At 40.3% G+C, this 13,997-nt stretch overlaps 1 long non-coding RNA gene across 1 annotated transcript in view; it reads right to left on the reverse strand.

Moving 5' to 3' along the window:
* Positions 1-13,997, reverse strand: part of LOC108961998 (uncharacterized) — a 105,504-nt gene that overhangs the window by 1,841 nt on the left and 89,666 nt on the right. Inside the window, exons 34-37 of the long non-coding RNA XR_007778468.1 lie at positions 13,159-13,243; positions 7,364-7,455; positions 4,791-5,035; positions 3,450-3,583 (exon numbers count right to left, since the gene is read on the reverse strand). This is a non-coding gene — a long non-coding RNA (uncharacterized LOC108961998). The remainder of the gene's footprint in view (positions 1-3,449; positions 3,584-4,790; positions 5,036-7,363; positions 7,456-13,158; positions 13,244-13,997) is intronic.

Genomic DNA, 13,997 nt, shown 5'->3' on the forward strand with positions numbered 1-13,997 from the left:
AAAGACCCTGGGTCAGATAATTCCCTTTACTTTTTACCACAGGAAATGATCAAAGTAGCAGAAAATCTGCTCTTTTTGGCCAAACTTCTGTCAGAGACAGAAGGGGTCCAGCCAACACATGGTGTATGCAGCCTTGCAGTAACAGGGGATGTGGCTGATGGGAAAGGAGGTGGGACCAGAAAAAATCTGTAGGGCAATACCTCTTATTAAACCCACAGGAATTTTCCTATTCTAGATAAAACAGCAGCTGATCCAATAAAGCAGATTTCAGACAGCACAGCCTTTCTCTGGGGGCTGTCAGGAGGCTGGGAGGGAGGACGTGGGGCTGGGAGTGTTTGGGATGCTCTGTGCTCAGCAGCTGTGCTGCTGTAGGGAACCAGAGGTCTCTAGGGGGGCCCTAAGATATGTACAGGCACAACCTGTACCTGCCAGAACAGTTTGGTGGGAAACGAAGGGGTTGGGTTTTATCTTTCTTTGCTTTCTTCCCTGTCAGGTTCTCTCCCGACTTCACAAGCAGAAGCAGATGGTAGGGGCCAGTACATTTTACTTCTTTGTTCTTGCTGCCTGTGAAAGGTGCCAGATGGGCAATGATAAAGATAGAAATTCTCTTCCTGTAGCCCAGGGATAGCGGAAAGCGCAGAGCTTCAAGGCTGCCCTATCCACACAGGATCACCATAACATGTTTTTTTGGGCCCACTGTTTCACTCTTTGATTTTTTGCCAAGAAACTGACAGAAAATCCCAATGGCAACTTGACAGGGGCATTGAGGACCAGTTAAATATTTCCCATATGACACCAAACCACCACCAGGTTTGGATCACTCACAAATGATCCGAAAAGGGGATGGGCTAGGTATGAAATGCAAGGCCAGATCCTACATATGAATAACTCAGAAAATTGAATACTGTACGCTCTGAGGTGTTTACTTATATGGGAATTAGAATTACCATATTTTCTATATGTAAAACTACATTCAAAAGTGTATTTAATTTACATAATTAGCAGCAGTACTCAGAACCATCTTCTTAATGAAGACAGACATCTATGGACATGAAGGGCCTTTTCCATGACTTTAATTAAATACTGATGTTTCCCAAAGTATGTTCAAATATTAAGGGTTGTTTTTTGTGTGGCAAAGTAAGGAATTACATATTGATTTTCATTAATCTGAATATTTTCCTAGAGCTGGTTTTATTGTGCTTGAGTCCTTTGAACCTAAGAGGGTTTTTTATTTTGTTTTTCTAAAACCATGCAGAGCATGATGCTATATTCCAACAAGTCAAAAGCAGCATTTGAAGATTAATGCAGAGATTCCTGGGGTCTTTTGTTAGCTTGCCAGGCTCTTGTTCCTGTTCTAATGTAATTCTTTATAATTTCCTTTTATGTTAATAAAGTCTTCTTGTGGCTGTAAAAGTTGAAGTTGTCTCACTCCATAGACAGCCTGGTTCTTATGTAGATACTATTTAGATTATTTAGAAATCCTGCTGGTTGCCAGATGGAGCTCTTCTGGCTTTTATGTTAAATACTTGGAAAGCTAAATAGCTTGATTTTCCTCTCCTCCCTCCCTCAATAAAATAAATACTTGAAAGGTGATTACTAACAACTTGCTTAAATTCAATTTTAAAATCAAATTATTTTCAGCTGAAGTGACTGGAGTACGAGATGGCTCAGAGTAGTTGGGTTTAGGTCTGACTTACCTACCAAGATCTTAAAGCAGCAGTTTTGTTTGGGCAGCAGGAACCTGAACTTTAGTCTGGGGATAGAGAACACAGCCCTGAAGCCTGTTGGGCACTGGCACTGATGAACTTCTGTTTCATACTGAATGCACACCAGGTGTCCCCCAGGTCATGCAGAAGGTGCTTGGGAAGCACTGGGAGTCAATGTCCCACTAACCATAATTCTGTTGTTGTCAAATTACAAAATGTCAATAGAGCAATTCTGGCCCTCGGGGTTATGGTTTTAAGCGCAGAGTAAGAAATTGCCTTTTCCTAGTCAATTTTTTTCAGTATTATTGATTCTGTCTGGTTCACATTACATAAAGGAAGTCTCTCAACTGGCTGCTCAGGTGCACTTTGGCCCTTGTTTGCATTCTGACCATGCACACAATGGAAAAATGTGAGAAAAGTCATCTTGATCTATATAGAGAGTGACAAATTATAGGCCCTGCAGCACTTCTGAATTGGTGTGCAGTTAATGCTCTGGTCTTATTTAAATGCTTCAAATTTAGTCAATGTTTAAAAATTTACTTTCTGTTTAAAAATTTACTATGAAATCAATCTGTTCTGTTTGTATTAGATTCATAGTTCAAAAACTTTATCCTCTTTCATCATCTTAGAGTAGTCATTGGTCTAAAACTCTTCAATCTCTGGGTCTGGCTTAAAAAACAAAAAGAAACTGAGCCCTGTATTTCAGTTTAAGTACTTTTGAAAGCTTTAAAGCTAATGAGTTGACCCATTTTTAAATTACAGAGCATGGAAAAATAATGGATGTATTCTTTTTCATGCTGAAGTGAGCTATTGTTTCTCTGCTCATAATTAAAAACTCACTTTTAGAAACTCAGGTCCTAGGCATTGCAAGAAAGTCTGTAAGTGAAACTGCCTGCGTGAAATTTCCTTAATACTGAGTTTAGACATGGATTCATTGAGGATCTGTAATCTTGTCTTGTCTTGTGACTGGCATTGGAGGGGTTTGTGCCTGCAAATGGAGCTGGTAACATGTGAGTGGGCTGAAGAGCAGTTGTTGAAGTGAGTCCTACATGCTCCAGACACCAGCACTATCTCTGAAACTCCAGATAGGTGCTGCTGCCTGGGCACTGCAGGTTGTGGTGCTCTCAAGAAATTACAGTGAAATATAGGACTGAAAAAAGCTATGAGCAAGAGAGGCTCAAAGGGACAACACAACTTGGGGTTTTTAAGGGGGGAAAAAAGGAAAATACTTGGTCAGAACTATTGGAGTATTTAGGGGCTGAACTCCCACTGATTTTCAGTGGGGGGTGTATGTCTGGGTGCTTTGTGGGCCTGGTCATTTGTGATGAACTTTAAATGCCTGTGGGTTTAAAATTAATTTAGGATGTTGGGTAGGCTCTTACTGAAACTCTGGGAAGCTAGGGAATTTGCAGTTCCAGTACCAGCATGGGCCATAACTGTGTTCTGCCATCCTGACCCCTCTGCATGGGTTACAAGCTCTTGTTATCCTTGCAAGCACCCTGGCTGGCAACAGCCCAGAGGCCCAGCTCTACCTCATGTGTCTTTTATGGCTGCCAGATGCCAGCATTGTGCATCTTACTTTCACATCAAAACCACAGATTTCATCTCTGTCCCTCCACCCTCCGCTCCTGGTGCAACACCCAGATTGGAAAAGAGATCCCTTTGTGCACATTATCCCTGCAGAGGCCACGTGTATGAGGCTAGATCCTGGTCACCAAGGGCCAGATGGCATTAGAAACATACCTGCTCTCTCTGGATGTGAAGTCCAACCACCTCCATGCCATGGACATCCTTTCAAAATGTGTCTTGAAGAGTTGCCCCAGATCTGTGTTCCCTGGATCTGCATTTCATATGTCTTGTCAGAGCTCTAATGCTCCCTGGAAGGAAGGGTAATCTGCTTTAGGTATTTATGAGGTGATTTGAGCTGGGGGGGAGGCAGGGGTGTTGGATAGTAGGTTAGTGGCCAGCTTAGAGTTATAGCCCTTAAGGTGTCCTTTTGGGCTTTTGCATGGCATTTTCTGCTTCTATTTTTACCTAATTCTGCTGTTTGCTAACCTTGTGTATTGAGTTGATTTGCAGCTTTGAGTTCAGCAAGACAGAGGAGGCATCTGAATTTACACTGCTATGTAATACTATTTATTGAAGAATCTCCTATAACTTTCTGATATTGGACCCTGAGGCTTCTTTTTTATCTTGCCATGAGTGTTTTGTTTATGAAAATTACCTTAGGTTTCTCTCCAGCTGAAGAAAATAACTTCAAAGGAAACCCTATTTGGTGTATTTATCCAATTCCTTACCTGTCTTCCTTTTATGGACAGTTTCAAGACAATTAGATGAAAATTACTTTCTTTGAGAAAGTAATTTTACTCCTAAATATCAAAGTCATACTCTGAAATTTGTGAGCATTTTCTTTTGCAAGTGATTAAACCCACATCTGTTCACTGGGTAGAACAGAGGAAGAGCCATGCTTTTCTGTCTTGGTATGTAAGACAACAAAAGACCAAATGTTCTTCTTTGGTTCACTTTCATGACTGTACTGTAGTACACAGAAATGTCTGACTGCATCAACAGTGCTGGGTTGGGCACTGAGTGTCCTTTGATTAGAGGCCCAGCACTTTGCAGACACTTGTATTGGGGAAAAAGAAAAATATGGTAAAGGACCCATGTTAGTACATTATATTGTTCTGTATTAGGTTTGGTTTTGTTTGAAACAAGAAAGCTGAAATCAGAATTATGTGCCAATTCTTTATAAGATCCCACTCATTTGGCAAAGGAATTGCATTAATTGCCTCTTGTTTTCTGTACTGTGTCATTACAGAAGAGAAAGCACATGCTGCACTTGTGAATGAAATAATTCACTCTCATCTTTGAAGCCTTTGCTGTATTTTTTCCCTTTTCCTTTGAAAATAATGGTGGCTTGTAGAAGACTTTCCCTGGATGATAAATATACTTTGCAAATGTACAGTGGTGATCAGGAAGAAGCTTGAGTAAAACAGACTTCTACAATCTAGTAAATCTATCTGATAGAAACATGATTAAAAGAGTCAAAGTACCTTTTAAAAGCCTTTCCCAAAGGTGTATTACCTTAGCCATAGCTTTTCCTGGGTTGCTGTTACAATAGTTTACTGTTACTGTGGACATCTCCTCCCCATGAGACGATTTTAGAAGATGGACAGGTTTCACTTATGGAAGATGCAGTTGCTCACTGGGTTTGGATCCTTTTTAAGACTGTGATCTCTGAGATGTTGCAGGTTCTTCCTTGTGAGACTGCATTTTTCTGAAGTGATCTGGAGTTTCTGTTAATCACTGATGTCCAAGTAAAATCACTCCTGTCAAGAGAATAGAGCATAAAGAATGGTCACAGTACTGCTGTAGGAAAATCCTGTAAGATGGACACTTCTCCTTCAATAACTCTGAACTAGCCTTCTACCTCAGGACTATAATTCCAAAATATAAAGAATTTCAGCTGCCAAAAAAATTTATGTTCAAGAAAGCCTTCCTTCATATTTTGCTCTTTTCAAAATCTATTTATCAAAATAACAGGTTAAATGTTGGGGGGGTTATGTCAAAAAGTAGCAGTTTTTTTCTATCAATGGGGAAAAGGCAAACTGCTTTAGTTTACAGAAATGGGCTGCAAAACAGCCCAAAGATACAAACTCATTCAGATGCTCTGTAACTAAGTTATTCTACTTCTTACATTATTCTAAAATAGGTTTTTACTGCTGATTAGCATTGACGTCCTACAGTTTTATTTTAGAAAAGTGCTCAGCTTGTTAATATGCTTCAGTGGTAGCGACTATATCAGAACCAAATAGTCCTGGTTAGTGACAGAGTGAAAAGATGTGAAATTTATTTCTAAGGGAAGAAGCTAGCACTGTGCTGAAGTCAGATTGATGATAATTTCAACCTTGTAATTTTAAATGCTGCTGTATCTGTAGTAGTGTTTGAGGATTCCTGTAAGCCTGAAGCATATTATTTTCAAACTGTTTCATTTCACCACTCCAGAAAGTACAGAATTCTCAGACCATTTTTTAGGGGGGGAATTACAGCCCTTTAGAATGTGCTTAGCAAAATGTTCCTAGTTAGGTCTAGTTTGCAGAGTGAGTCCTACCTGCCAATATAGGACTGGGATGTACAGGTTTAACATGTTCTGAGAGAGGTTGTTGTAATGTTACCCTGAGGTTTGGGTATTTTGACTTTTCAAAGAAACACAGATTTTTTTATTATTTATAAGCAACCTTTTAAATTAGCTTTTTGAGATGAAAGCCCTAGAAGTATTTTAATAAATGTCTCATCCCTCTGTAGTTCTTGTCAAATAGTTCCATTGCTTATCTATTTATTTAATTATTTTTAAAATACACAGCACTGTACCCTGTGCAAATATAAAGTATTGATGTTGGCAGCAAATCAGCTTCTGTTTTCAGTGAGGACAGAGTTTATACCATGATTCTCTTCATTGGATAAATCCTTTGTGTCTAACATCTCCAGATAAACAGCAGATCTACCAAATTCCTACTAAATGCTTATTAAATACTAAGTAACTATTAAATTGCAAAAAAATCTGCCTCAGAACTAGCAGCTAGTTGAGGGACTATGTAAGCAGGGGCCTATATGGAAATATATTTGGTAATAAGGTAAATGCTTGTCATCATTGTTCTCTGCCAGTGATGTTGGGTCTCTGCATGTTACAACTGGGAAAGAAGGTGGAAACTTTTTTGGTCAAACAGTACAGCTCAGTTCTCAGGGAATCAAAAAGCCCTTGCAGGGTTGGCTTGGATGAGCTGATAAACAGGGAGCTGTAGCTTGCTGATAACTGAGGGGTTTGTAGAGCACATCAAGCCACAGGAACTGTTAAGGACAGTTGGGCCAAGTCTGCTCACAGTGAACAGGCTTCTTTCTTCTTCATCAGAACAAAAGGTCTTATTGTCTGTCCCAGGCTGCCATGTATCTTCACCTTTGAGGACTGTGCCTTTCCTAGCACAGATAAAAAACAATGCACCTGCTTCCTATGAGATATGTCCCAACAGTCATCACTTTTTTGTGGCTGTCTTGGTCCTGAGCATGGCACTATGTAATACTGTCCAGTGATGCTTTTTTTCCCTTGCTTTTTACACTGTCACTCACATATTCCTTAGTGCACATCATCAGACTAGAAGCCATAAATCACCTCTGTTTCTATTTCTTCTCTAATGCTTCCTAAGATCTCTTGTACTGACTTCTAAAAACAGCTGGAGCTGCAACATCACTCCATTTTAAGCTCTGAATTGTGTTACCCATTACATTGGTTCCACACGCTGCTTGGGTGGAGACATCAGTTAAAATTCCCAACACGGCCAGGAATTCCAGCTTTGTGCAAGTGGTGGTGACTTTCTAATTTTTAACTACATTACACTAAAAAAAGAGAGGATTTTTCCCTGAGCAATTTACCAAGAGGGGAAAAATGGAAATATTGTTTGAGGATGACCTTCCACCCCGGTGATCTGGGGGTGACGTTGGCTGACGTCTGTTGTTGCTCAGCTTTCCTGCAGTAGTTGAGTGCTTTGTCACTGCTACTAAACAGAAAACTCCTGAGCTCACTGAACAGTTTGTGAGGGGTTTGGGAAATGGCAGAAGGATTTACAAAAGCAACTGCAGAACAAAGTATTCCTCAACTTTACCTGAAACAAACGTGGGTCCTTTTCGAGCAGATTAGAATGCGTTGGTTCCAACAATTTCTTCAATCTGAAGTGCTATTCCTGACCCCAAGATCCTGAGAAAGAGAGGAGAGATAAAAAAAGAAGGGAATTGCTTTGCAGCACAGGAGCAGAAAAAAGTGTTGTTTTGATTGTCTCCAAAAGAGAGGCAGTGCTGTAATTCTGTTTCGTTTTCGTCCACAGAACTTGAAAAGATTTTTCCTAGAAATGTGTAATGGGACTGTCAGAAAACAGACCCCTCCCCTTCCCAGTAGTTTCCTGCTGAAGTCATTTAAGGCCTCTCACAGCTTTCATCTGTGTAGGCACTGAGAGCTCATGGGCCAAGATTTTTTTTTTTTTCAAAGGGAATACTAGCAAAACTGAAGCACTTTTTAAAAAGTCATAAGGAACAAAAGTTGGAAGTTTCTCTGCATGTGAAGCTGGCTCTCCACCTAATCAGTTTCTCATTTCCGTTCTGTTTCCGCCAGCCCCAGTGCAGTGGCTGTAGGTGTTTTTCTTGTTTTAGGTATGGCTAAAAGCATGTATGAGAGCTGCCCAAAGGGGCGGAGGGGGAAGTTGTTCCTTACTTCACTTCTGGGACTGTCTGTTCCGGGCTTTACACAGGAGGTGACTTGGAAAGGCTTGTGAATTCCATTTACTGTGCCCTCAGACCTGATGATCACAGTAGGCTGAGCACACAGAACCTGCTCTGCAGGCAACAGCCCTTATGCAGTAGCTATTTAGGAAAAAAAAAAATCCCTTTGTGGAACTGGCAGTTAGCCTGCATTTGCAAAGATGGGAATTTTTGTTGGTTATATATACACAGTGTTTAACACAATGATCAAGGCAATGTGCTCTTAGAAGAAACCATTACTACTCTGAATAAATGGATGCTACTCAGCATGCATTTTCTAGTTGGACTGAATTCAAGTCTCCCATTCTGAAATGGATGGCTTTTTTGGATCACATTCACTTGTCTCTCAGAGAAATCTGTAGTGTGGATTTGCTCCTCAGATGAATGATACACATTTCATCCGGTTTCTTTCAAGCTGAACTCTGCCTGACACAAGAATGAGAAATGTTTTTTTTTTCTTTCTCCTTTTGTTTAGAAGACCATGTTGTATTGTAAAAGATGAACTTCATTCCCAAGAGAGATGAAGTACATTCAGAGGTGGATTTACTGGTACATGTTTGTAATGCTACAGCAGTGCCACAGGCACCTCATCAGACAGACACACACTGGGGTAGTCTTGAGCCTTAGTCATACTGCAGGTATCAGTTCTTCTGTAAAGCTTTAATTGGAAGTTATGTGTCCTTAAAGCCTAGAGGAGTCTTCTCTCTAGGGAGTGAATTCCCCTACCTTGTTTTAGTATTAGTCTTTGAGGGTAGTACAGTATACAAGTATAATATACAAGTATTTCAGCCTTGGAGCATGAAAAGCTTCTTGATGTTAGCTGGCTATTATAAATTACACATGCATTGAAGAGAAGAAAATGCTAGTATTTAAGTAGGCCACCAGCATGCTGTTAATGCAATCCACTGCATTCATATGACATTTAAAGTGTGTATTTGCATTTGCTATGAAACTGTGCATACTTAATGTGTAATTTTTGGGGCTTTCCTTGATCCAGTAGATAAAGAAGCTCTGTGAATTGAGTACAGCCAAAAGAATAAATTTAGTGCTTTGAATTATACTCCTGATCAGGTCCCAGGATCATATTTGGGCCTGCTGAACTAATCACTACCCTTGGAGAAAAACTAAAGTTCACTCCCAGCAACTGACCCTTATCCTGCAGTGCTAGCAAGCCCTGAGCATTACCTGCCCCAGTCACCTGCCCACATCCCATCTGTCCTTGTGATGAGACCATAAGTTTGAGGCCAGCTAGACAAGATGTTCTGTGGCCTTTCTGATAAGGGCTGATGAGGCCTGAAGTGAGAACATGGCACTATTAGATATTCTGGATTCAGCTTGTCTGCAAGGGCCACTGGGAAAGGAGAAATTAGGTTATGGCTCAATACCTGTTTCTAGAAGTGGCCTTCTCAGGTACAATGTAAGCAAACCTTAATTTGCTATGGTTCTATTTGTGCTGAAAGCCTTATCCAGCCTTTCCCAAGGCTTTAGATCTTTACCTGCTTGCTTAAGTATTCTTGTTTGTCTGTCTTATTACTGGAGTTATTCTTGTTGCTTAATTACAGTGTTGGCAAAAGTTCTTGTCATATTGAAAACAAGATTTGAACTGAATCCAAAGACTGTGGAGTTGGTGCAGCTGTATGAAGGGGAGAAACTGGCACATGCTTTCTAAGATTTGAAACTATTAACCATATATTCAAGGAAATGGCATCTGAAATGTCCTTATTTCAGATGATAACTCATAATTTTAAACAAGTGCAGCTTTTGATTTTTATTACAGCTTCTGTTGAGAGGCTAAGACTAGCCAACTCTAGCCAACTAGCCAACTCATTGTGAGTTAGCAATGGTAATTAGAAATGCCTGGTCTACTTTACTGTGATATGTTCATACTCTGCTAAAGATTGATAATAGGGAAGTTGTCACTCAGAAGCCATTCTGCCAAAATGTCTGTCTGCTGTTTGGCCCCTTGTGTAACGAACGGCGCCAGTCACCACAAGTCACCGGGGGTGACCTAATGACCAGTCACCACTAGTCACCACCTAGTCTCAGGGCAGCAGCATTTTTATACAGAATTCCTTTCTGTGAAAGCCCTTCTAAGAATCAGCAGAACAGCTGGCTCAGTAACTGAGGCATACAATGCACAGGGGTGACAAAAAACCGTACGAGCAATGTAAACCTTCCTTGTGAAGAACAAAACAGTCAGAGCTGCTGGCAGAATTGCTGAGAGTGTCAGTGGCTGCCTAGGTTAGGGGAGGATGGGGTGTGTTCAGTGTTTGTTTAGGTTTTTCCTCCTGGGACTACTTTAGTATTTCAAGCACGTTTGGGAACTTTCTTTCCCCCAGTGGTCTGAGATGTGAACTGGACAGTGTGTACGGATCTGAGAGAATAAGAGTTACAATGCTTCAGAAAAAGCAGTTGCATATCCTATAATGACAGCTTTGTTTCTGGGTGCCTGTGTAGACTCAGTTTTTGTTTGCTGACTTTTCTTTCAGCTTAAAATACACAAGAAGATGTCTGTTGGGGCTGAAAAACCCTGAAGATAGACAACTGTAGAGTAAAATGGAGCTGAAGCCAGCCTTGTCTGGGGAGTCCCTATGCGTGCTGTATCAGAGGGAACAGCTGGGGTCTGCTACTGACACCATTATGAAACTCACATTACTTTCCACCTGACTGTATGCTTAGTGTGTATGCCCTGTCCAGCAAAATGGAGAGCTGATGCTTGTCTCCTTTTTACTCAGTGTCTGTGGGAAGGTCATTTAGAGCAACATTTGCCTGAGTCACTTTGTCACAAGCCCATTCAAAAGGCATTTGCTGTACATAAACTGCTCCAAGATGAGGAGTAGGCACAAAGGGACATACTTGTACAAGTTGCTATTCAGAGATCTTGAAACATAAAAGACACATAGCTTTGAAGGAAAAGGCCAAGACCCTGAAAATAACTGTGCAGGGTAATGGAAATTGTTGAAAGAATGATTGGGAGCAGCCCCAACCATTTCCAAAATCATTACATTCATCAAGCTGAAAAATGACCCTGGTGGTAGCAGTACATCCAGATGGCCAAGGACTCTAAGGAATATTGATAACCCACCCATGTGCCTGGTTGGAATCTTGTCCACACACCAGCTCAGGGGACACTCCAGAGGGGCTCCCAAAACCCCAAGCACTGAGCTGCAGGGGACTCGGGCTCCTCAGCAGTCTGACAGTCACTGAGGAGGCCGCAGGTGCAAGGGAGCTCTGTGTGCAAACCTGGCATGGTGATGTTAACTTGGCTGGTCCAGAGCCACTCCAGACCCTGCATTCCAGTGCCTGTGTGTGCTGCCAGTGTGGCTGGGTATGTGCCAGCAATTAGGGACCCCAAGAGGTCTCTGGAAAGTGATGTACAGGCTTGTGCAGCTCTCCTTGCAACACAACTTTTCCCAGCAGAGTATGATGGCTGTAATGTGGGAGGGAGCTTTGCTCTATGCATGCTAAGCACCCTTATCTCTAGTGCCCTAACTAACATAATTAGATTAAACTAAGAGGAATTGGGCCTAATCTTGTCTCTGTCTTAGATTCTGCCACTCCTTTTCAGAACCAGAGAAAGGGCTTTGAGTCCAAAAGCCTGCCTGTTCTTTCCAATTATATTAACTGGCCTAAAAAAAGATTTCTTTTGGTTATGTTCTTTTTCTACAAAATCTGTTTCACTCTTGCTACAATACAATTGTTAGTTGCATCCTGGAATGATTGGCATGTATGTAAATTGGAATAAAAGGATCTGATCTGAACTGTTAACTAAGTTAAAAAAAAAAGCAAAGCTATGCATTAGTGTAAGAAAGCTGTCATTAAAGGGGAAGTGGTTTTTAATACAATTAAAAGTCAAATATTATGGTTACCATGATAGTAAGTCATTCTCCCCACAATTCACCTGTCCTTTTAATTAGGACAAAACTTTCTCCATAAAGCATCTACTTTATTTTTAGACAAAACTGTGGCTATTTAATGTCTAGCTCATTTTAAAAACTACTAGCAAGATGGAGCAAACAGACAGTGGCATTACAAGTAAACCAACTCTTTGTTTACTCATTTTTAACCTTTTCTATTATACTTATGTTACATTATGATTTCTTTTTTACACTGACCGGCATCCTCATATACAACTGCAAAGGCTTGATGTGGTAACAGTGAACACTAGAATAATTGAAACTACCCTAAATATCCCCATCAGCACTATGAAGGGAGGTGTGTGTCACCTGCATTAGCAAAGTAAAGATGCCAGGGACAGGGACATTCTCTCTCTTTTCCTATTTAAATAAATATTTAAAAGACAAAAAACCTCCTCTCCAGTATGAAAACTGAAATGTGCTACAGAATGATTCACATCAAATAAATAAATGCTTTTCAGTTGCAATCATTCCCTATTTAGTTGAAGTGGTATTATGCTGTTTTAATCTCATCAGTTCCAGAAAGCATGCACAAATGAAAAGAAGTGATTTTAACACTGTAGGAGGGGGAATAGCAGCTTGTGCAGAGCATCCAGCCAAAGGAAGAGGAATAATTTTACAATGACTGACCTCAATTCTATGCCAGTTTACAAATTCCACTACAATTAATTTCATTATAATCTCTCCATTTCATTCCTGGAAAATTAACCCTGCATGGTAACCCATCATTCTTTAACCTATTCACAGTTTCCACACTTTCTGCCACAGAAGAGTTTAAAACACATATAACTGTTTCCCAGTTCCTTCTGATTGCCACTCCTACCCACCTTCACAGGGAAATTCAACTTCTGCTGCCATCTTCAACAACAATCAGCCTTAGAGGGTATCAACAAACATAGGCAACAGCCTTTTGAAATGGACCTTTTGGGCTCAAATGCACACACAGGAACACTCCCTGCCTAATGCTCAAACACAACCACCTCTTTGGTGAGCAGCATAAGTAATAGTGTTGCTTGTAGCAACACTAAATAATCATCTACTTAGCCTAGAGCAAAAATTGAAGCAGTGGGAATGTATAACCTTTGAATCAGCATTTGTTGAGGAAACATTTCTCTTGTGGCACAGAAACCTTATTGACTGCAAACATCCAGAAACTTCGTAGTGCAGCACCTAAAGCTGGTAAATTCAGAAAAAATTACTCCAGTACTCATGAATCTTGTTGATGGTACCTGTGCACTTTTGGAATGATCTCTTCTTACAAACATCAGACTTCTTTGGGAAAATTTTTCATATGTACAACAGGAAGCTCCAGTCCTGCAAAATGATAATATTATGATGAGATTATAGTCAGAGATGGTGCAATCAATAGTCATGACACTAATTCGTCATGTACAGCTAAATGAATGTTCTGCTTGAATGAATCCCTCCCTCTCTAGACTCAGCTCTGTACTGCAAACACTTGGTTTGAGGACTGAATTTGTTCTTTCTTTTAATACTTCACTACTCCTGGAGAGCTGAGGTCTGATGTTCCTCTTCACGTGGAATAGCATCTAATTTCCCAAGGTGTCTATTGGTGTGAACAGGATCATTTGGTATTAGACATACCATGGAGATGTTATAGATAGCATTTCTGAGGTTTTTCTGTGCTGAAAAACAGTTCTGCCAAGGATTTTGCTCATTAAAGAGCATGGAAAAGCAAATCTTGGTAACACCTGAGTGCATTTAAGTTAGTATGCTTAATAAGTATGCTTAAATAACAGCAAAAATATGTAGGTGATTTTCCTATGCTATTGGTAATAACACAAAGGTGTATTTCTAGCTTCATTTAAAGTTCAGTTTTTCATTAGTTTTGGAATGTCCTTAATATAGAAAAACAAACAAAAAAATCTCTTTTTTCCCAGTGGTGCTCATTACAGATGCAGACTTGTCAAATTGCCACTACACTGCAGAAAGGTACACAAATCAAAAGCCTTCATACACTGGAAATTTTAACAATTTGGCAAGCAGAATATACAACTCATATACTTAAGAACAGAGAGTAGGCACCAAAAGAATGGAAATAGCTGGT

This window comes from Serinus canaria, chromosome 10, assembly GCF_022539315.1.
Source record: "Serinus canaria isolate serCan28SL12 chromosome 10, serCan2020, whole genome shotgun sequence".
Taxonomy (NCBI): Eukaryota; Metazoa; Chordata; class Aves; order Passeriformes; family Fringillidae; genus Serinus; species Serinus canaria.